The following is a 23,574-nucleotide window of genomic DNA, read 5'->3' as shown; positions in this document are numbered from 1 at the left end:
ATAAATAAATAAATAAATAAATTTATTTTCTAAAAAGTCACTTTAAGGTAAACGGTCTAAATAAACCAATTAAAAGACAGAGATCCTAGGATGGATCAAAAAACAAGACCCAAATATAGGTTGTCTACAAGAATCCACTTTAAATATAAAGACACCTATGGCCACAAATTTCATAAATTAGAAGAAATGGACCAATCCTTGAAAGACACAATCTGCCAAAACTCACACAATAAGAAATAGACAATTTGAACAGGCCTAAATGAATTAAAGAAATTAAATCAATAATTACTTACCTTCTAAAACATAAAGCATCAGACCCAGATAGATTCGCTGGTGAATTCTACCAAACATTAACAGGAAGAAATTATTCCAATTCTATACCAAAACCTTCTCTAGTGTTAGAAGTATTAGAAAATGCTTCCTAACTCATTCTTCCAACAAGAAATCAACTTTAAATGTAAAGACATGTATAGATTAAAAGTAAAGAGATGGATAAAGATATGCCCTGCTATCACTAATCAAAAGAAAGTGAAAGTAGCTATACTAATTTCAGACAAAGCAGACTTCAGAGCAAGGAAACTGTTCAGTAATAGAGAGAGGTATTACATAATTATAAAGGGGTCAATACTCCAAGAAGACAGCAATACTCAGTGTGTATAAACCTAAAAACAGAATGTCAAGATACTTGAAGCAAAAGCTGATAAAACTGCAAGGAGAAATAACTGAATCCACTATTATAGTTGGAGATGTCAACTCTATTAGAAATGGATAGATCCAGCAGGCAGAAAATCACTAAGTACATGGCTGAACTCAATAGCACTATCAATTAACTAGATATAATTGACATCTAGAGACTACTTCATCCAACAACAGCAAAATACACATTCATCTCAAGCTCACATGGAAACTTCACCAAGACAGAATACATTCCAGGTCATAAAACACACCTTAACAAATTTAAATGAATCGAAATCATAAAATGTCTGCTCTCAGAGCACAAGGGAATTAAGCTAGAAATCAGTAACAGAAAGCTTGAAAATCCCAAAATATGTGGAGATTAAGCAACACATGTCTAAATAACACATGGGTTAAAGAATACATTTCAAAAGATTTTGAACTAAAAATATTTTGAACTAAGTGAAAATGAGAACAAAACTTCTCAAAATTTGTGGGATACAGTTTAAAGCAGTGCTTAGAGGAAAATTTATAGCATTGAATGTATATATTGGAAAAAAGGAGAAACCAAAAATCAGTAACCTAAACTTCTACTTTAGGACACTAGAAAAATAAGAGAAAATTAAATCCAAAGTAAGCAGAAGAAAAGATGTAATAAAAATGAAAGCAGAAATCAATGAACTCAAAAACAGGAAATCAGTAGAGATCATCAACAAAACAAAAAGCACATTTTTTGAAAAGATCAATAAAATTGTTAAGACTCTAGCCAAGCTAATTAAGAAAAAGAGAAGGAAGACACAAATTACTACTGTCAGAAATGTAGCTGGACAACTTAGTTCTTCAGCTGAGGAATCTTCTGGCATCTTTAGTATCAGATATAAAAGTGGGGAAATCACTATGAGCTTAGTGGACATTAAAGGGATAATAAAAGACTACTATGAACCACTCTATTGTATGAACCACCCCAAATTTGATAACCTAGCAGAAATGGATCAATCGTTGAAAGATACAGTTTGCCAGAACTCATACAAGAAGAAACAATCTGAATGTCCTATATCTATTAAAGAAATGGAATCAACAATTAATAACCTTCCAAAACAAAAAGCTCCAGGCCCAGATCGGTTCAATGGTGAATTTTACCAAACATTTAAAGATGAAATTATGTCAACTTTTTACAATCTCTTTCAGAGACTATAAGCAGAGAATATACTTCCTAATTCACACCATGAGGACAGGATTGCCTCAATCCCCCCAAAAAGACAAAGATATTACAAGACAAAGAATACAATCAATATCTCTCATGAACACATATGCAAAAATTCTCATCAAAATATCAGCAAATTGAACCTAACAATATATATAAAAAACTATACACCATAACCAAGTGAGATTTATTCCAGGTATGCAAGCTGGTTCAACATTCAATAATCAATTAATGTAATCCATCCATCTATAGGCTAATGAAGGAAAATTGCATGACCATATCAACAGATGAAGAAAAGCGTTTGACAAAATCTAACATCCATTCGTGATCAAAACTCTCAGCAAACTACAACTAGAGGGGAACTTCCTCAACTTCATAAACAGCATCTATAAATACCTACATTTAATACCAAAGAAGATAAATTACCATGAGTTGTGGGCAGTCAACAATGTTTGTTTTTATAACTCATTTTGGAAAAGTATTTGAAGTTGGGGGTTTCGGAATGGAAAAGTGAGTAGAAGTTGTCACAAAGGAACTAGTAAACAACTAAATGAGCTATCTTATAGCCTAAAGGTATAACATCGAATTGGGGATCAGTGGAGAGGAGCATTACTGAAACACTTGAAGTACTCTGAATGCCTTCTCACTCCTACTAGAGGAAGGCTTTTTTTTAAAAAAGAAAAAGGGGAAAAAAAGGCCTCAAACCACCATAGTGAGTACCATGAAGGTACACTTATCTGATAAGATTAGGAGCAGTAGTAGCCGCTCAGGTAATTTAAAAAAAAAAGAGGTTAAAACAAATAGTCATATAAAATATATATATATATGTACAATTAAGAACTGTGAAGGCTCTCAGATTTTCCAATCTCCTTACATACTAACACGTTTGCCTGCCATAGTTTCATCTATCACAAAACTCCTAAAAATTATGGGCAAAATATAGTGAAAAACTTGTAAGTGCATTCCTGAGGCTGCTGGAAAGTGAGGGACATCTTAGAAGAAAAATGAAGGAAAAAAATGAATCCATCCTTGAGGCTAGTGACAGTCTAAAGACATTTTACAACCCCTAGTGGCATCTGTCTTGTACAGCTGGTAAGTGAGAAGTATTATGCAAATATGAGACTCAGGAACCAATCAAAACCCCATTTTCTGAACTGGAGTATGACATAAGCAGGTTATTGTGGGGATGAGTAACAGACGTCGTTGTTGAGTAGAGTCTGGGGAACTAGGACTGAGCCTCAGCCTGTGGGTAGGTATTAGGGTTGAAGACTTGGGACCAAGCTGAACCTGGTGATTTAATAACCACACATTAATTCTCCTATTTTCAGCGATTTCTTAAAGGCATGGGTCATTTGATCCTACCTTAAGTATGTAAAATTGCATGTGTTCTTGATATTCTAGAATGGTGTTATTACTCTAATTAGCACCTTACTTATTTGCAAATTGAAAGTCATCTATATCAGGTCTGAACAAAACAGTTTATAATTCAAAGATCAGTTCTAGGGACAAGGTGTACTCCTTTTTTCCCCTATATTCTGAGAAGTTCAAACCATATTTATTAATTACCAAAGGAAGATATGGTAAAGGGCTTCACTTTGTACCTTCTCTCAGAATGGGAGGAAGTTTGTATATTTATCTCCATAAGTAAACTGAAATTTTTTTTTAAAAAAGTGAGTTGCAGAAAGGTCAACTCTACAGGAAGGGTTTTGTGTGTGTGTGTCTTTAGTTTTTCTTTGGTTTGTTTTTTTTTGTTTTTTGGGGTTTTTTTTTTTTTTGGTTTGTTTTGTTTTTGTCATCAGACTACATTGTTATTATGCACTTGGAGAATCTCCTGAACACTTTCATTCTCATCAGCCTCCCCTCAGAAAGAAAAACAGACCACAGTTTCTTGGGTTTGAGCCTTGTGGGCTCTCTTCTGCTTACACTGTAGCATGACTGACAGGAGGCAGAATCCAGCCTGCTTCACATAGCCAGGTTGCTATGAGTGTCTCAAAATTTCTCTGCCAAATTTGTGGGAACTTTGCACATCAGCTGGATAACTGTGGATCTACCAGAGCAGAGTCTTTCATCACTGCCTTCATATAACTTTTGAAGTACAAAGTAATTAATTCATTTAGGAAGATCCATTGCATTTACTGTTGTTGGCTATGTTAGACACTGATAATAAGATGCCTTGGGGACATTAATTAAATATTGTTAATTTATTGGCACAGACTATTTCACTGTGATGTGAGGAAAATCAATGAAAATGTTTAGGCCTCAGTAAGGAGAGGACTTACTTTGTGGCTAAAAGGCTGTAATAATTTGTGGCTAGGCAGGTTACAATGTAATAAAAAGGAATATTTATATAATGCAGGATATAACTTTTGAGAGGGCCATTTATTTGTTTTATTGCTATATGAACCACACAAGTTAAATATTACTGGCTGTTTGAACCACTGGGTAAGACAACAGTTCTGCTTGGTTAAGAGATTTATGTACATTGTTCTCTCACACTGCTTTCATTGAGGACTGTGAGGAAATTCTTCCTAATAATGCATCAAACAGGTACATTTCTTAAAGACATTAAGTAGTAAATATCATTTCTAAAGACCTGTTTGGGGGAGAACTTAGTAAAGCCTGAAAAATTCCAACTAATTTGTTTTTTCAAGGATTTATTTTTATTTCATTTTATTGATATTTTGAATGTGCAGTGTGTTGAAAACACCTGAAATTTTATGCAAATCAAAATTACTGCCAAGAATCATCAATAATATATTATGTGTATGTATGTGTAACACAGAGACAGAGAGAAGAGAGAGAGAGCGAGAGACTAGAGCCACATGTATATGTATTGAGGTATTTTAAATTACCTTATCATTTTTAGACTATAAGTGTTTTCTGAACAGAACAAATAAGTTAAGATCAATAAACAAAAACAAAAAAATCCTGTTTTATTTTGTGGTAATAAATCTGTGTTCTCAGAAATAAAATCAATCAAATACTAAACAAATAGTCACGGAAAAACTCTCTTTCTCTGTCTCTTACCCCAAAACCCTAGTCTCTTATTCTCAGTGATGATGGCAGAAATGTATTTTACCAATTCTTTCCTGCAGTAGACCTATATATTGATGACTTTTCTTGAAAGAATGAAAAGAAGAAAAAAGAAAACCCAGAGATATGCTCCCCAAAGGAACTCTCCATTTTCTTCAGTACCTCACCACGTCAAAAGATGAATTGGACAGAACTCTGACCTCTGAGTGACCTCAGAAAAGCAAAAGAAAGTGAACTAATGTTAACTTGCTATTTCTCTTATAGATCATTAAAACATTACTCCCTTTATATTTTTGAAGGTAACTCTAATAACGATAGCTTTTCATTCATTATATATCTTATGGGACTAGTCATAAGATAAAGAGATTTTCCATTTCCTTTTATAAAAATATTTGACATAGGGATTCCTTATTTTGCTTAATGCTCTCCCTTTCTCAAAGAGTCCTTTCTCAATCACCTTAATTTTTTCCCCCACCACCTAACTTTTTATTATCCTGAATGTGGCAGATGTAATAACAATGATGAAAATTTTAAAGTGAAGACAGATACACAGAATGAAGAAGAGTTTATTGAGTTTTATTGTGTACCAGGCACTCTTTTGAGTGCCTTGAACATCTTCACTCATTTAAGCTTCACAAAAATTTTATAAGATAGAGTTTATTTTTAATCACATTTTAGATGTAAGAACATTCAGTTCATACATCATTAGAGGACATTCAGTAACTTGCCCAAGGTCACACAGCAGTTCCCAAACTGTAGGCTTTCTAAGCTGGGTTCCACTGACATGACCTGCCCCTGCTTCCTGTCCTTTATAAGTATAGTTTTCCCCACTGTGTCTATTTAATAAGGCTTCTGGAAAGTTCAAATGTATATCTCTTTCTTCCAAAAATTACTGTAGAGAACTGAGATATAGCACATCATGCAGTGTCAAACTATACAACCTAACCTGGCATAAGTTTAAAACTTGACGCTCTCTTTTCCTTATTCACTGACCTTTCACGCCAGATCACCTTTCTTAAAATTCTGGATTCAGGATAAGGCCTTGCTTTGTGTCAGCTATCAAGATTCCTAACAAAGTCAAGTCTAGTCAATCTCCCTCAGCGTTGGGCCAGACTCATCAAGGTCACTCCCTTTAGCCTGTTTTTCTTGGCACCTCCTTACAAGGTCTCTCCCTAGATTTTATCAGTGGCCTTAACAATCACATGCAGTCTGCAGAACTGCAGCAGCAGCAGCAACATTACCTGGGAACTTCTTAGAAATGTAGATTCTTTAGTCCCACCAGAGACCTACAATTAATTCCTAAACGCATCATGTTTGCGAAGCACTGCTCCTGGACATTCCCTGCCCTTTGATAAGTGGACCCAAGTCTCTAATGTAGAGGTTTTTAAACCCTAGTGGGCATTAGAATCACTTGAAGATTAAAACACAGATTTCTGGATTCCCACTTGCAGACTGTCTGCTTCAGTACGCCTGGGGGAGGGGGACCAAAAATTTATTTTTCAACTAGTTCCCAGATGCTGCTACCACTGCTGCTGACCTGTGGACCACACTTTGAAAACCTCTGCTTTAACTCTTCCTGGATTTTCTCCTCTTCTGTATTCAAAACTTCTCTAGAAAGTTGGGAGTTCTCCCTACATTGTGGTAGGGAGAACATTCCCCATTGGTGATTTAGACATGAAATTGTTCTGTGCAGCTATTGTCTGAGAAGAAATTGTAGACTGATGAGAGCCAGCATCTGTAGGGTGGGAAAGTGGGGATGGGTGTCTGCGATCCCTGCCCTGACCCTGATGTCTAAACCATTGTTTCTTCTATCATGGTAGTTTCGTAGGATAATTTTACTTCCATATTTAACTGAATATTCACGATTACAAACAAGATGGGACAAAACATATTTTAGAGTCTGTTACAGGAGTTTCTAAACTAATGATAATGTAATCAAGAGAGAAATTTAGTTAAGAAATCCAACAGCTGGAGGATCATGGTGTAAAAGGAGAATTTGGGATTCAAAAAGAAAGAACAATGAGAGAATAATAAACTGATTGTCTGGGTCTTTAGTGGGGAAGTGTTTAGGGAGCTTCTCACTCGCAAATTGTTTTAGAAATTGATATTTTGGAATTTCTAAATTGTATAACAGTAAAACTATAGGTTATTCTATACCAAATCACTAAGAAAACATAAAAATAAATATATGTCAGTTTGTCACTGACATATAAGATTGAAAAAATTTAAGGTGTACAATTGTGGAATATTTCCCAGAATGTTCAAGCTTTTACACAAGACAGCTGGTGATTTTTCCAACATGATAATCATTTATAACAGGGTTTCAGAGGGAGTACTGAGAACTACCAATTACTAACTCTTTCTTCCATTTCACAGAGGTTGTTAGAATTTAAAATAAAGGTTTGGAACATTGAAAATAAAAGGATATATGTATATACAAAAGCTAACATGGTTTCTTCAAGAGAACTGGTGCTTATTTGGAATAACTTGAGAAAAAAGAGATCCAGAAGCTTTAAAATCAATTTAGATTTTCAGATATTTTTCTATATCAAACGCTATTGAAATGCATTGAGTCACTAAGCGATGAGAACCGTATTTTTACAGTGGACTTGAACAGGAATTACAGGATAATGATAACTAACTCATCACTGTATTCTTCTTTGATACTTTTAAAGATAATTAGGAGGAAGCAGTCCACAGTCAAATCTCCAAGTCTATAAATGGTGTAAACTTTTTATTGCAGTGAAATTCTAAGGTAAAGGAGATAAACTACAGAGCTCTCTTTTCGTATGAGCGGGCATAATAAAGGCAAATAAGTTTCTATATAACAAAATCCAGAAAGAAAGTGGCTTATAGAAGGAGAATCCAGACTTTACTCATGGAATGGCAAATTCAAAGCCAGCAACAATCCAGATAAAGAACAAGGCAATTATTATACACTCTTTTCTGGAGACTGGTTCACTGTGACATCTCAGGGGAAAATATTCAAAAGCTGGTATTCTTAAAAGAAAATAAAAGACTAAAATAATTGTCTGGATATTGCACAAAGTCATAAACAAAGACAATAGAAATGAAGCCCAACAACAGGAATCTGAGACCATTAAGGGGGTGGCAGAACTGTTTAATTAGATTGGTATTCAAAGGTAAAATTTTTCAACCTGCAAAAATGATAGACTGACATGAGATGGAAATCTTTGAAATGTGAAATAAGAAAACATATAAAATGAAAAAAGTTATTTTACACAATGGGGAAGTAAATTACTATTGTATACTGAGAACAATCTCAGAAAATTGAAAACATTCTGAAAGGTTTTTGATACCACGTTGGGTAATGGTCACAATAACTTTCTTTCTAAGGAAAAATGGGGACAGACAGATTTTTACTGGCAGTTCCTTAATCTCTGGAGTGAGGACAGCCATGGATGACCACCACAGTCTCCTGGGGCCTCATTTATGAACAAAATATTAGGCTGTATATACCATGTTATTTTCTTATCTTATTGGTCTTACTGTTCTGTAAAAGTAACTCTCTTTCTGATAAATTAAAGAAAAAAATATCTCCTTATAGGTGCCTCAGTCCTCCCCTGTCCTTTGGGCATTTGTGCCTGTCTCCTATCTTGTTTCTCTACTACCCTGCTCCTTGCTTCCCTTCTCTGTTGTCTTCCCACTATGCTTTATTTTCTGTTCCACAACAATGTGTTCTGGGCCTCTTTCTGTCACTCCATCATCTCTCCTGTCCATAGTTTCTTCCATCGCCAGTGTTCTAGCCATACTGCATCTTCTCTTTTCTCTAGTTTTCTTTAACCCTTGCTATTTAATGTTTTGGAAATTCTCAGGGGGAGGAAAGTTGGGGAAAGCAGACAAGAGGAAGCTTTAAGGTGAGGACAGAGCTTTGGAAATGTATGCAATACCTGTTGTGTCTATAACCATAAGACAGTAGGGACACACAGTACAATGGTATTCTATCTCTATTTCCCTCACTCCACTCTATTCCAAGCATATAGCCAAGTGCTTGGCCATGCCTCTTTGAATTTAGCAGGCTAGATAGATGTTGAATCAAAGAAGAATATGTGTAATGATCTGAAAAAGTTACTAAAACACTCCTCCCTCTTCTAACTACATGTCTCTGAGACTGGACTTTCTTCATATATTTCAACCAAATATTGCAACACACTGAACGCAGAAACATATGAGAATCCAGCTCTTTCATATTAAGCCAGACCTTAAGGAGGTATGCAAAAATATAAAACAATGCCTCTGTTCTCATTATTTTTTGTTTTGGAAAATACCGTTTTTATGAAAATATCTCATTTATGTTAAAATATAATGGATTTATTGTGACTGTTTTACTGATAAATTAATAAACAAAAAATTTTTAAGTTCTTAGTTTTGATTTATAACATAGTAAATAATGATAGCTATAACCCACAAAAATAAAAGGTCTGAAGTCCTCAATAATTTTGAACAGTTTATTTTCTTCATAAATTATATTATTTTAAAATAAAAACAATAGTTTGTTTAGTATAGTTTAGTTTAATATATTAAGCCATTTTCTTAACTGGGCAATACTTTATATTTCTCAGGTGTGATCATTAGCTACTGAAAAACCTAGACTATGGTTTTGCACTGAAGAGTTTTCAGGTCAACTTTTCAAAAATTTTGTGCATTTACCCTCTTGAGGTAAATCTGTCAAAGCCCAGGATAAACTTCTTTAAGATAAACGTTTGAGTTCAGAAGTAACTAAAGGAAACCTCTACTATCTCCTAAAGTAGGAGAAATTGAAACCCAATGTGATAATCAGGCACGGGCAATTTGGCAGCCCTGGAAGTTTTGCTAGGCTGAGTAATCAAGAGGCTTGGCCTTTAAGGGCCACATGAAGCCCTGGGCACCTGTGAGTTGATAAGTTGGAATGAAGATGACTCACGCAATCACAACCCTCGAAGGCCATCACCTACTATGAACATGTGAACTTCATTAAAATACCTCCACTTGAAAATGGATATGACAAAGGAACTTTGTATCATCCTTGGCTCTGGGTAAATAAACCAAATGAAAACAAAACACCTCCCCTGAAACATTGTTTGCATAGGCCTGCTTTAACAAGTTTAAGGATTTAAATTTACACTGTTTTCATGGTCTGGAAAATTAATATAAAAAGTATTTCCCCAATTAGCAGGAGCAAACTATTATATATAGAATGGATAAACAAGGTCCTACTGTATAGCACAGGGAATTATATCCAATATCCTGTAATAAACCATAATGGAAAAGAATATATATATATATGCATAACTGAATCACTTTAGTGTACACCAGAAACTAACACAACACTGTAAATCAACTATACTTCAATAAAATAATTTTTAAAAAAAAAGTATTTCCCAAAGTGGTAATGGCTAAGCCTGGCAGATGTATGCCCAAAACTACTCTCTACAGAGAAAACAGCAGGCAATCCTTCGAGGATTGCAACAGGTAAAGTCAGTTGAACAGGATTTCCCAGCTCAAAATTACAAAATATGAAAAAAAAATCCATAATGAGCAAAGGTCAACAAAAACCAAACAAATGGCAGATATATATCCTAAAACCTTCAGGTGAAAAACTTATCAGCTATGTCATATAGTCATGTTTAAAATTAGAGAAAAGACAGATGAAACTAAACACATGGGAAACATATAAGATATTATCCAAAAAGGCCAAGCAGTATGGAATAATAAACAAATAGAAATGTGAGAAATGAAAAATGTAATCAGTGATAAAAAACTTAGAGGCAAGGATGAGGTTAAAAAACAGATTGGATAAATGCTGGTGAGGGTGTGGAGAAAAGGGAACCCTCTTGCACTGCTGATGGAAATGTAAATTGATACAGCCACTATGGAGAACAGTATGGAGGTTCCTTAAAAAACTAAAAATAGAACTACCATATGATCCAGCAATCCCACTACTGGGCATATATGCTGAGAAAACCATAATTCAAAAAGAGCCATGTATCACAATGTTCACTGCAGTGCTATTTACAATAGCCAGGACATGGAAGCAACCTAAGTGTCCATCAACAGATGAATGGATAAAGAATATGTGGCACATATATAACAATGGAATATTACTCAGCCATAAAAAGAAATGAAATTGAGTTATTTGTAGTGAGGTGGATGGACCTAGAGTCTGTCATACAGAGTGAAGTAAGTCAGAAAGAGAAAAACACCATATGCTACACATATATATGGAATCTTAAAAAAATGGTTCTGATGAACCTAGTGGCAGGACATGAATAAAGGCGCAGACGTAGAGAATGGACTTGAGGACAAGGAGAGGGGGACGGGCAAGCTGGGACGAGGTGAGAAAGTAGTATTGATATATATACACTACCAAATGTAAAATAAATAGCTAGTGGGAAGCAGCTGCATAGCACAGGGAGAACAGCTGGGTGCTTTGTGACCACCTAGAGGGGTGGGATAGGGAGGGTGGGAGAGAGGTGCAAGAGGGAGGAGATATGGGGATATATGTATATGTATAGCTGATTCACTTTGTTATACAGCAGAAACTAACAACATTGTAAAGCAATTATACTCCAATAAAGATGTTAAAAAAAAAAAAAAACGGAGTGGGAAGAACCTAACGAAGTTGAATATATACTGGAGAAATTACTCAGAATATAACTCTTGAGGAAAAAGAAACAGGAAATGGGAAAGAGGAAAAGGTGACATGAAACATAAAATGAAAGGAACAGCATATATCTACTTAGGCATTATAGAGGGAGGGAAAAAAAGAATGGGGAAAGCCATTGTTCACAGCAAGAAAAAGCAAAAAAAAAAAAACCACAAAACCAGAAAAGGCACAATTTAAAAATATTACACATTTTAAAAAGACAGAACTATACATACAGGAGATTTAGTAATATATTTTTATGCCAGTATATTGCAAATTTACACAAAACAGACAAATTGCTAGAAAAAAATGTATCTTACCAGAGTTCTCTAAACAAAACAGATCTATAGGAGAATAGGCCTATTAAAATTAAAGTAATTGAAAGAGTAGTTAAAAATCTACAAATGAAACACTATTCACATGATTTTACAGTGGAGTTCTTTCAAAAATTACATAACAGGAAACCTTTATTCTATGCACTCTGTTCCGTATAATAAAAGGAATGCAAAAAATTCCCAATTAATTTTATGAGATTGTAATAATTTTTATACCAAAACAAGAAAAAAGATAATAAAAATTAAATTATATCTTAGCTCATTATTTTTCTTTTTTCATGTTAACTTTTTCTTTTTTAACGTCTTTATTAGAGTATAATTGCTTTGCAATGGTGTGTTAGTTTCTGCTTTATAACAAAGTGAATCAGTTATACATATACATATGTTCCCGTATCTCTTCCCTCTTGCCTCTCCCTACCTCCCACCCTCCCTATCCCACCTCTCTAGGTGGTCACAAAGCACCAAGCTGATCTCCCTGTGCTAGGCAGCTGCTTCCCACTAGCTATCTATTTTACATTTGGTACTGTATATATGTCCATGCCACTCTCTCACATTGTCTCAGCTTACCCTTCCCCCTCCCTGTATCCTCAAGTCCATTCTCTAGTAGGTCTGTGTCTTTATTCACGTCTTGCCACTGGTTCTTCAAGACCCTTTTGTTTCCTTAGATTCCATATATATGTGTTAGCATACGGTATTTGTTTTTCTCTTTCTGACTTACTTCACTCTGTATGACAGACTCTAGGTCCATGCACCTCATTACAAATAACTCAATTTCATTTCTTTTCATGGCTGAGTAATATTCCATTGTATATATGTGCCACATCTTCTTTATCCATTCATCTGTTGATGGACACTTCGGTTGCTTCCATGTCCTGGCTATTGTAAATAGAGCTGCAATGAGCATTTTGGTACATGACTCTTTTTGAATTATGGTTTTCTCAGGGTATATGCCCAGTACTGAGATTGCTGGGTCGTATGGTGGTTCTATTTTTAGTTTTTTATGGAATGTCCATACTGTTCGCCATAGTGGCTGTATCAATTTACATTCCCACCAACAGTGCAAGAGGGTTCCCTTTTCTCCACACCTTCTCCAGCATTTATTGTTTCTAGATTTTTTGATGATGGCCATTCTGACTGGTGTGAGAGCATATTTCATTGTAGTTTTGATTTGCATTTCTCTAATGATTAATGATGTTGAGTATTGTTTCATGTGTTTGTTGGCAATCTGTATATCTTCTTTGGAGAAATGTCTATTTAGGTCTTCTGCCCATTTTTGGATTGGGTTTCTTGTTTTTTTGATATTGAGCTGCATGAGCTGCTTGTAAATTTTGGAGATTAACCCTTTGTCAGTTGCTTCATTTGCAAATATTTTCTCCCATTCTGAGGGTTGTCTTTTGGTCTTGTTTATGGTTTCCTTTGCTGTGCAAAAGCTTTTAAGTTTCATTAGGTCCCATTTGTTTATTTGTGTTTTTATTTCCATTTCTCTAGGAGCTGGGTCAAAAAGGATCTTGCTGTGATTTATGTCATAGAGTGTTCTGCCTGTGTTTTCCTCTAAGAGTTTGATAGTGTCTGGCCTTACACTTAGGTCTTTAATCCATTTTGAGTTTATTTTTGTGTATGGTGTTAGGGAGTGTTCTAATTTCATACTTTTACATGTACCTGTCCAGTTTTCCCAGCACCACTTATTGAAGGGGATGTCTTTTTTCCACTGTATATTCTTGCCTCCTTTATCAAAAATAAGGTGACCATATGTGTGTGGGTTTATCTCTGGGCTTTCTATCCTGTTCCATTGATCTGTATTTCTGTTTTTGTGCCAGTACCATACTGTCTTGATTACTGTACCTTTGTAGTATAGTCTGAAGTCAGGGAGCCTGATTCCTCCAGCTCCGTTTGTCTTTCTCAAGATAGCTTTTGCTATTCGGGGTCTTTTGTGTTTCCATACAAATTGTGAAATTTTTTGTTCTAGTTCTGTGAAAAATGCCACTGGTAGTTTGATAGGGATTGCATTGAATCTGTAGATTGCTTTGGGTAGTAGACTCATTTTCACAATGTTGATTCTTCCAATCCAACAACATGGTATATCTCTCTATCTATTTGTATCATTTTAAATTTCTTTCATCAGTATCTTATAATTTTCTGCATACAGGTCTTTTGTCTCCTTAGGTAGGTTTATTCCTAGATATTTTATTCTTTTTGTTGCGGTGGTAAACGGGAGTGTTTCCTTAATTTCACTTTCAGATTTTTCATCAGTAGTGTACAGGAATGCTAGAGATTTCTGTGCATTAATTTTGTATCCTGCTACTTTACCAAATTCATTGATTAGCTCTAGTAGTTTTCTGGTAGCATCTTTAGGATTCTCTATGTATAGTATCATGTCATCTGCAAACAGTGACAGCTTTACTTCTTTTCCGATTAGGATTCCTTTTATTTCTTTTTATTCTCTGATTGCTGTGGCTAACACTTCCAAAACTATGTTGAATAATAGTGGTGAGAGTGGGCAACCTTGTCTTGTTCCTGATCTTAGTGGAAATGGTTTCAGTTTTTCACCATTGAGGACGATGTTGGCTGTGGGTTTGTCATATATGGCCTTTATTATGTTGAGCAAAGTTCCCTCTATGCCTACTTTCTGCAGGGCTTTTATCATAAATGAGTGTTGAATTTTGTCGAAAGCTTTCTCTGCATCGATTGAGATGATCATATGGTTTTCTCCTTCAATGTGTTAATATGGTGTATCACATTTATTGATTTGCATATATTGAAGAATCCTTGCATTCCTGGAATAAACCCCACTTGATCATGGTGTATGATCCTTTGAATGTGCTGTTGGATTCTGTTTGCTAGTATTTTATTGAGGATTTTTGCATCTATGTTCATCAGTGATATTGCCCTAGTAGTTCTCTTTCTTTGTGACATCTTTGTCTGCTTTTGGTATCAGGGTGATGGTGGCCTCGTAGAATGAGTTTGGGAGTGTTCCTCCCTCTGCTATATTTTGGAAGAGTTTGAGAAGGATAGATGTTAGCTCTTCTCTAAATGTTTGATAGAATTCACCTGTGAAGCCAGCTGGTCCTGGCTTTTGTTTGTTGGAAGATTTTTAATCACAGTTTCAATTTCAGTGGTTGTGATTGGTCTGTTCATATTTTCTATTTCTTCCTGGTTCAGTCTCGGAAGGTTGTGGCTTTCTAAGAATTTGTACATTTCTTCCAGGTTGTCCCTTTTTTTGGCATAGAGTTGCTTGTAGTAATCTCTCATGATCCTTTGTATTTCTGCAGTGTCAGTTGTTACTTCTCCTTTTTCATTTCTAATTCTATTGATTTGAGTCTTCTCCCTTTTTTTCTTGATGAGTCTGGCTAATGGTTTATCAATTTTGTTTATCTTCTCAAAGAACTTGCTTTTAGTTTTATTGATCTTTGCTATCGTTTCCTTCATTTCTTTTTCATTTATTTCTGATCTGGTCTTTATGATTTCTTTCCTTCTGCTAACTTTGGGGGTTTTTTGTTCTTCCTTCTCTAATTGCTTTAGGTGTAAGGTTAGGTTGTTTATTTGAGATGTTTCTTGTTTCTTGAGGTAGGATTGTATTGCTATAAACTTCCCTCTTAGAACTGCTTTTGCTGCATCCCATAGGTTTTGGGTCATCGTGTTTTCATTGTCATTTGTTTCTAGGTATTTTTTGATTTCCTCTTTGATTTCTTCAGGGATCTCTTGGTTATTAATTAGTGTATTGTTTAGCCTCCATGTGCTTGTATTTTTTTACAGATTTTTTCCTGTAATTGATATCTAGTCTCATATCGCTGTGGTCGGAAAAGATACTTGATATGATTTCAATTTTCTTAAATTTAGCAAGAAAATTTACCAGTATTCTTAAATTTATCAAGATCATATCTTGATTTGTGACCCAAGATATGATCTATCCTGGAGAATGTTCCATGAGCACTTGAGAAGAATGTGTATTCTGTTGTTTTGGGATGGAATGTCCTATAAATATCAATTAAGTCCATGTTGTTTAATGTATCATTTAAAGGTTGTGTTTCCTAACTTTTTTCATTTTGGATGATCTGTCCATTGTTGAAAGTGGGGTGTTAAAGTCCCCTACTACGATTGTGTTACTGTTGATTTCCCCTTTTATGGCTGTTAGTATTTGCCTTATGTATTGAGGTGCTCCTATGTAGGGTGCATAAATATTTACAATTGTTATATCTTCTTCTTGGATTGATCCCTTCATCATTACGGAGTGTCCTTCTTTGCAGCTTATAACAGGCTTTATTTTAAAGTCTATTTTGTCTGATATAGGAATTGCTACTCCAGCTTTCTTTTCATTTCCATTTGCATGGAATATCTTTTTCCATCCCCTCACTTTCAGTCTGTATGTGTCCCTAGGTCTGAAGTGGGTCTTTTGTAGACAGCATATATACAGGTCTTGTTTTTTTATCCATTCAGCCAGTCTATATCTTTTGGTGGGAGCATTTAATCCATTTACATTGAAGGTAATTATTGATATGTATGTTCCTATTCCCATTTTCTTAATTGTTTTGGGTTTGTTTTTGTAGGTCTTTTCCTTCTCTTGTGTTTCCTGCCTAGAGAAGTTCTTTTAGCATTTGTTGTAATGCTGGTTTGGTGGTGCTGAATTCTCTTAGCTTTTGCTTGTCTGTAAAGGTTTTCATTTCTCCATCAAATCTGAATGAGATCTTTGCTGGGTAGAGTAATCTTGGTTGTAGGTTCTTGTCCTTCATCACTTTAAATATGTCCTGCCACTCCCTTCTGGCTTGCAGAGTTTCTGTTGAAGGATCAGCTGTTAACACTATGGGGATTCCCTTGTGTGTTATTTGTTGTTTTTCCCTTGCTGCTTTTAATATTTTTTGTTTGTATTTAATTTTTGATAATTTGATTAATATGTGTCTTGGCGTGTTTCTCCTTGGATTTATCCTGTATGGGACTATCTGTGCTTCCTAGACTTGATTAACTATTTTCTTTCCCATATTAGGGAAGTTTTCAACTACAATCTCTTCAAATATTTTCTCAGTCCCTTTCTTTTTCTCTTCTTCTTCTGGAACCCCTATAATACGAATGTTGGTGTGTTTAATGTTGTCCCAGAGGTCTCTGAGACTGTCCTCAGTTCTTTTCATTCTTTTGTCTTTATTCTACTCTGCAGTATTTACTTCCACTATTTTATCTTCCAGGTCACTTATCCTTTCTTCTGCCTCAGTTATTCTGCTATTGATCCTTTGTAGAGAATTTTAAATTTCATTTATTGTGTTGTTCATCACTGTTTGTTTGCTCTTTAGTTCTTCTAGGTCCTTGTTAAACGTTTCTTGTATTTTCTCTATTCTATTTCCAAGATTTTGGATCATCTTTACTATCATTAGTCTGAATTCTTTTTCAGGTAGACTACCTATTTCCTCCTCATTTGTTAGGTCTGGTGGGTTTTTGCCTTGCTCCTTCATCTGCTGTGTGTTTCTCTGTCTTCTCATTTTGCTTAACTTACTGTGTTTGGGGTCTCCTTTTTGCAGGCTGTAGGTTCATAGTTCCCGTTGTTGGTGGTGTCTGTCTGCAGTGGGTAAGGTTGGTTCAGTGGGTTATGTAGGCTTCCTGGTGGAGGGGACTAGTGCCTGTGTTCTGGTGGATGAGGCTGGATCTTGTCTTTCTGGTGGGTAGGTTGACGTCTGGTGATGTGTTTTGGGGTGTCTGTGGCCTTATTATGATTTTAGGCAGCCTCTCTGCTAATGGATGGGGTTGTGTTCCTGTCTTGCTAGTTGTTTGGCACTGGGTGTCCAGCACTGTAGCTTGCTGGTCGTTGAGTGAAGCTGGGTCTTGGTGTTGAGATGGAGATCTCTGGGAGATTTTCACTGTTTGATATTACGTGGCGCTGGGAGGTCTCTTGTGGACCAGTGTCCTGATGTTGGCTCTCCCACCTCAGAGGCATAGCCCTGATGCCTGGCTGGTGCAACAAGAGCCTTTCATCCACACAGCTCAGAATAAAAGGTAGAGAAAAGAAAAGAGAGGAAAGGAAGGAAGGAAGGAAGGAAAGAAAGAAAGAAAGAAAGGGAGGAAGGAAGGGAGAATGTCAAGAAAAGAAAGTAAAATAAAATAAAGTTATTAAAATAAAAGATAATTAAGAAAAAATATTTTTAAGGTGAAAAAAAAAATGGACAGACAGAACCCTAGGATAAATGGTAAAAGCAAAGCTATACAGACAAAATCACACACAGAAGCATACACATACACACTCACAAAAAGAGAAAAACGGAAAAAATATGTATATATTTTGTTCCCAAAGTCCACCTCAATTTGGGATGATTCGTTGTCTATTCATGTATTCCACAGATGCAGGCACATCAAGTTGATTGTGGAAATTTAATCCTCTGCTCCTGAGGCTGCTGGAAGAAATTTCCCTTTCTCTTCTTTGTTTGCACAGCTCCCAGGGTTCAGCTTTGGATTTGGACCCGCCTCTGCATGTAGGTCGCCTGAGGGCGTCTGTTCCCCGCTCACACAGGATGGGGTTAAGGGAGCAGCTGCTTCGGGGGCTCTGGCTCACTCAGGCCGGGGGGAGGGAGGGGTACGGAGGAGGCGGGGCGAGCCTGTGGCGTCAGAGGCGTCGTGACGTTGCAGCAGCCGGAGGCGCGTCGTGCATTCTCCCGGGGAAGTTGTCCCCGGATCACGGAACCCTGGCAGTGGCGGGCTGCACCGGCTGCCGGGAGGGGCGGTGTGGAGAGTGACCTGGGCTCACACACAGGCTTCTTGGTGGCGGCAGCAGCAGCCTTAGCGTCTCATGCCCGTCTCTGGGGTCCGTGCTGACAGCTGCGGCTCGCGCCCGTCTCTGGAGCTCGTTTAGGCGGCGCTCTGAATCCCCTCTCCTCGCGCACCAGGAAACAAAGAGGCAAGAAAAAGTCTCTTGCCTCTTCGGCAGCTGCAGACCTTTTCCCGGACTCCCTCCCGGCTAGCCGTGGTGCACTAACCCCTTCAGGCTGTGTTCACGCCGCCAACCCCAGTCCTCTCCCTGTGAGCCGACCGAAGCCCAAGCCTCAGCTCCCAGCCCCGCCCGCCCCGGCGGGGGAGCAGACAAGCCTCTCGGGCTGGTGAGTGCTGCTCGGCACCGAGCCTCTGTGCGGGAATCTCTCCGCTTTGCCCTCCGCACCCCTGTGGCTGCGCTCTCCTCCGTGGCTCTGAAGCTTCCCCCTTCTGCCACCCGCAGTCTCCGCCCGTGAAGGGGCTTCCTAGTGTGTGGACACCTTTCCTCCTTCACGGCTCCCTCCCACTGGTGCAGGGCCCGTCCCTATTCTTTTGTCTCTGTTATTCCTTTTTTCTTTTGCCCTACCCAACACGTGGGGAGTTTCTTACCTTTTGGGAGGTCTGAGCTCTTCTGCCAGCATTCAGTGGGTGTTCTGTAGGAGTTGTTCCACATGTAGACGTATTTCTGATGTATTTGTGGAGAGGAAGGTGATCTCCGCGTCTTACTCTTCCGCCATCTTGAAGCCTCTTAGCTCATTATAATATAAGAATTCTTTAACAAATAGCCAGTTGAATCCAGAAATAACACATTACTACACACACACACACACACACACACACGCTTGTATATATATCTTGAAAAATCTGGATTTATCCCTGGAATACAAGGTTGCTTAAACATTAGATAATCCATACATCCACCCACATAATAACACTTTATGACAATAATTTGAAGAAGAAAAATCATATAAATATCACAGTAGATGAAGATCAAATATTTAATAAAATTCAATACTCTCTTTGTGATAATAAACAAACTCTTAGCAAACTAGGAATTGAAGGAAATTTGCATAACTATAAATAGTATCTATCACATTTTGCAACATACATAATATTTAATGGTGAAAACCTGGAATTTTTTTTTAACTTTAAACAATTGTTATTACACAAATGTTGTCACATAATTGATTATTGCTCTACTCTGTACACAAGTATTCTTACTCTCCACAGAAAGGCTGCTTCTTAGTTTCTCATCTGTTGATGGCAATCACTAAAATCCTGATTTTAACAGAATAGTAGTAAAAATGCCTCAGTGATTTAAGTTGAAAGCAGTACATTGGTACATGGCTCTTATACTCATTTACCAGGAATGTACAAATGTCTTTATTCAAAAATACAAAATAATTATCTGTAGACACGGACAATGAGAGCAGTAAACCATTCTATGTTATCAATGGAAACCAGTAACTGAAGGTTATAGTGATTTTCTTAAACATCAGCCAGCCTTTTCTCAGTCATCTCCTTCAATAGACCTCTCTTAAAGTTATTGGTGAGGAACGCTGCCTTGAGCTTCCTCTCACAGCTCATTAATAATGGTAAAGCCATATTCTAGGAATTAGAACATGCCACCTCCCATACCACTTCCCATTCCACCCATTCTGCCCATTCCAGGATCCTTCTCTTCTTTAGGAATTTCTGTAACTACAACTTCTGCTGTAGTTAACAGAGAGGCCACTCCAGCAACATCCAGTAATGCAGTTCTTTCAACCTTAGTTGGATCAATGATTCCTTTTTCCACCATATTCCCAAAATCTCCAAGCATAGCATCATAACCAACTTCTGAAGAACTCTGCAAAATTTTCTCAACTATCAGTGATCCTTCAATACCTGCATTCTTAGCAATGGTCATTGCAGGAATTTGGAGTGTTTTTAAAATAATTTCTATACCAGTTTTTTGATCTTCATTAGCTGGAGTTATTGAATCCAAGGCTGGAAGGCACCGAAGCAGGACACAGCCCCCTCCCAAAACAATGCCTTCTTCAACAGCAGCTCGTGCAGCATTAAGGGCATCTGTAACTCTGTCTTTCTTTTCATTCACTTCAACATCACTTGTCCCACCAAACTTTAGCACAGCAACACCATCTGAGGGTTTTGCCAGACGTTCATTCAGTTTTTCCTTTCCATATTCACTAGTTGTGATATCCAACTGCTCGAGGATTTCTTGAATATGCTTTTCAATTTGAGCCTTGTCACCTTATCCTTTCAAGAGCATGGCATCATCTTTGGTCACAATGACCTCTCCAACTTGTCCTAAGTCATGAGGCTGAACATCTTCAAGATTTAGAGTTAGTTCTTCTTCTCCAAATACTGCACCGCCGGTAGCAATAGCCATGTCTTTAATCTGGTTCTTTCTATTGTCACCAAAACCTGGAGCTTTGACTGCTACAGCCAGAAGACCAACTTTCAGCCTATTCAAAACATGTGTACTTAGAGCTTCTCCATCCACATCTTCAGCAATTATGACCAAGGGCTTACGGTGAGCGTTGGCAATTTCAAGAGCAGGAACAATGGACTGGACAGTAGAAATTTTCTTTTCACTCGAAAGAACATAGGCAACTTGGAATTCACATTTCTGACCTTCTGATGTATTAATAAAGTATGGAGAGATATACCCTCTATCAACCTTCATGCCTTCAATAATTTCTAGTTCATCATTCAGTGTTTTCCCATCCTTTCCTGTGATAACACCCTTTCTTCCAACCTTTTTCATCGCATCAGAAATGATGTTGCCAATTTCTTTGTCTCCATTTGCAGAAATCGTAGCAATCTGGATGATCTCTTTCGGGGTTGTCACAGGTTTAGACTGCTTCTTAAGTTCAGCAATTACAGCATCAACAGCTAACATCACACCTCTCCTGATTTCCACTGGATTAGCACCTTTGCTAACCTTCTTGAAGCCTTCCTTGGCAATAGAGTGTGCCAGTACAGTAGCAGTAGTGGTGCCATCCCCAGCCTCTTCGTTTGTGTTATTGGCAACATCTTGAACAAGTTTAGTGCCAACATTTTTATACTTATCTTTTAAGTCAATGGACTTTGCAACAGTCCATCTTTTGTCACTTTGGGACTTCCCCAACTCAGTAATCATTGTCCTTCCCTTTGACCCCATAGTAACAGCTACAGCATCGGCTAAAAGGTCAACACCTTGAAGCCTCAAGGTCGGGCATCTGCACCAGATTTTACATCTTTGGCATAAGCCCGAGTGAGATGAGGAGCCAGGGCCCTGGACACTGGCCTAATCTGGCAAAGGACTGCGGGTAATCGAAGCATTTCTGTGAGGCAGTGGCACGGCGTGCAGGCGACAAGACAGGCCGTCGGCAGTGGGTGAGGGCGGAATTTTTTTTTAAGATCAGGAATAAGACAAGAACATGTGCTTTCAGTGATTATTTTTACATTTTTTTCCAGAGGTTCTCGCCAATTTAATATAAAAATGACATAAAAAACTAAGGCATACAGAAAGATTAAAAAGGAGAAACTATAATTGTTCTTCTCAGACATTATGCATTGTATATTTTAAATATTAAATGTATGTTAAGAAGTCCGTAAGATAGCAAGAAAGTTTAACAAAGTTATTTGATAAAAATCAAGATAAAAATGTAATTGCAAGTTTCTAATAGTGATGGGGTTGCTTGCATTGAACTAAGCCTTCTACTTGGAACAATTATAAATTCTGAAGAAAAAAAAATTTTAACTGTCTTTTGAACAGAGACGAAAAACAAAAATTTGGAGCAATCTCAAATTTTGAAAGAAGGGAGCTTGCCTGGGGCAAATTAGCATTTATATGGCTTTCTGCCTAAGGAACCCCCTGATGCTCTCTTGGAGCATCTAGAACTAAATCAGAAAGCAGCAGCCTCACTGACCTACTGTCTCTCCTTAAAGGATCTGTCTTTCCTCAGATTTCAGGCTACCTGGCTATCCTAAAATCTCAGCTCTAGGATGGGTTTAAGAAAAATTATGATTCTATAGTTTATCTAGAATTTTCTTGTTGTTAGGGCAAAGGCACCACTCTTTCCCATTTTCTACAAACTCACGTAGAAGCAGAATTCCCCTACCCCACCCACTCTTTCGCAAAGCCCTGCCCACGTTCCAGAAGGGCCAGCTCCTACTTGAGGCCAGATTTCAGGTGCTGGAAGAAAGACTGCCCACAGACAGATACTTTTTAAATTTAATACCGTATTTTTCACATTGCCCACCATTACTCACAGTTGCGACCTCAAGATGAACCTCCCTCAGCGTTGCCCTCCGAGCCACCGAGGGAAAACGGCGGGGCTCGCGTCTGTCCTGCCACGTTGTGGCGTGGAAGCCGCTAGAAGAGCCTTAGGGAGTTGCTGGGTGCACTTCCCCCGCTTCCGCTTCTTAATCGTCCAGCCCCAATCAACATTTGAGGAGCCTTTTTATTTTTTTAAATATTTATTTTATTTTATTTATTTAGCTGTGCCGGGTCTTAGTTGCAGCAAGCAGGATCTTCACTGCCGCATGCGGTCTCTTAGTTGCGGCATGTGGGATCTAGTTCCCTGACCAGGGATCGAACCTGGGCCCCCTGCATTGGGAGCTCGGAGTCTTAGCCATTGGACCACCAGGGAAGTTCTGAGGAGGCTTTTTTATTTTTTATTTTTTTAATTTTTTAATTTTTTTAAATTTTATTTATTTATTTATTTATGGCTGTGTTGGGTCTTCGTTTCTGTGCGAGGGCTTTCTCTAGTTGCGGCAAGCGGGGGCCACTCTTCATCGCGGTGCGCGGGCCTCTCACTATCGCGGCCTCTCCCATTGCGGAGCACAGGCTCCAGACGCGCAGGCTCAGTAGTTGTGGCTCACGGGCCCAGTTGCTCCGCGGCATGTGGGATCTTCCCAGACCAGGGCTCGAACCTGTGTCCCCTGCATTGGCAGGCAGACTCTCAACC

The 23,574-nt window shown here is 37.7% G+C and overlaps 1 pseudogene across 1 annotated transcript in view; it reads right to left on the bottom strand.

Annotated features, from left to right (window-relative positions):
• The window catches only part of LOC309628229 (60 kDa heat shock protein, mitochondrial pseudogene), a 173,951-nt pseudogene that overhangs the window by 123,642 nt on the left and 26,735 nt on the right, over nucleotides 1–23,574 (bottom strand). Inside the window, exon 2 of the transcript XR_014249450.1 lies at nucleotides 19,226–23,416. The product of XR_014249450.1 is annotated as a 60 kDa heat shock protein, mitochondrial pseudogene (transcript). The remainder of the gene's footprint in view (nucleotides 1–19,225; nucleotides 23,417–23,574) is intronic.

The sequence above is a fragment of the Balaenoptera borealis genome, assembly GCF_965194805.1.
Source record: "Balaenoptera borealis genome assembly, chromosome: 4".
Classification (NCBI taxonomy): domain Eukaryota; kingdom Metazoa; phylum Chordata; class Mammalia; order Artiodactyla; family Balaenopteridae; genus Balaenoptera; species Balaenoptera borealis.
This window is presented reverse-complemented; position numbering and strand designations above follow the sequence as displayed.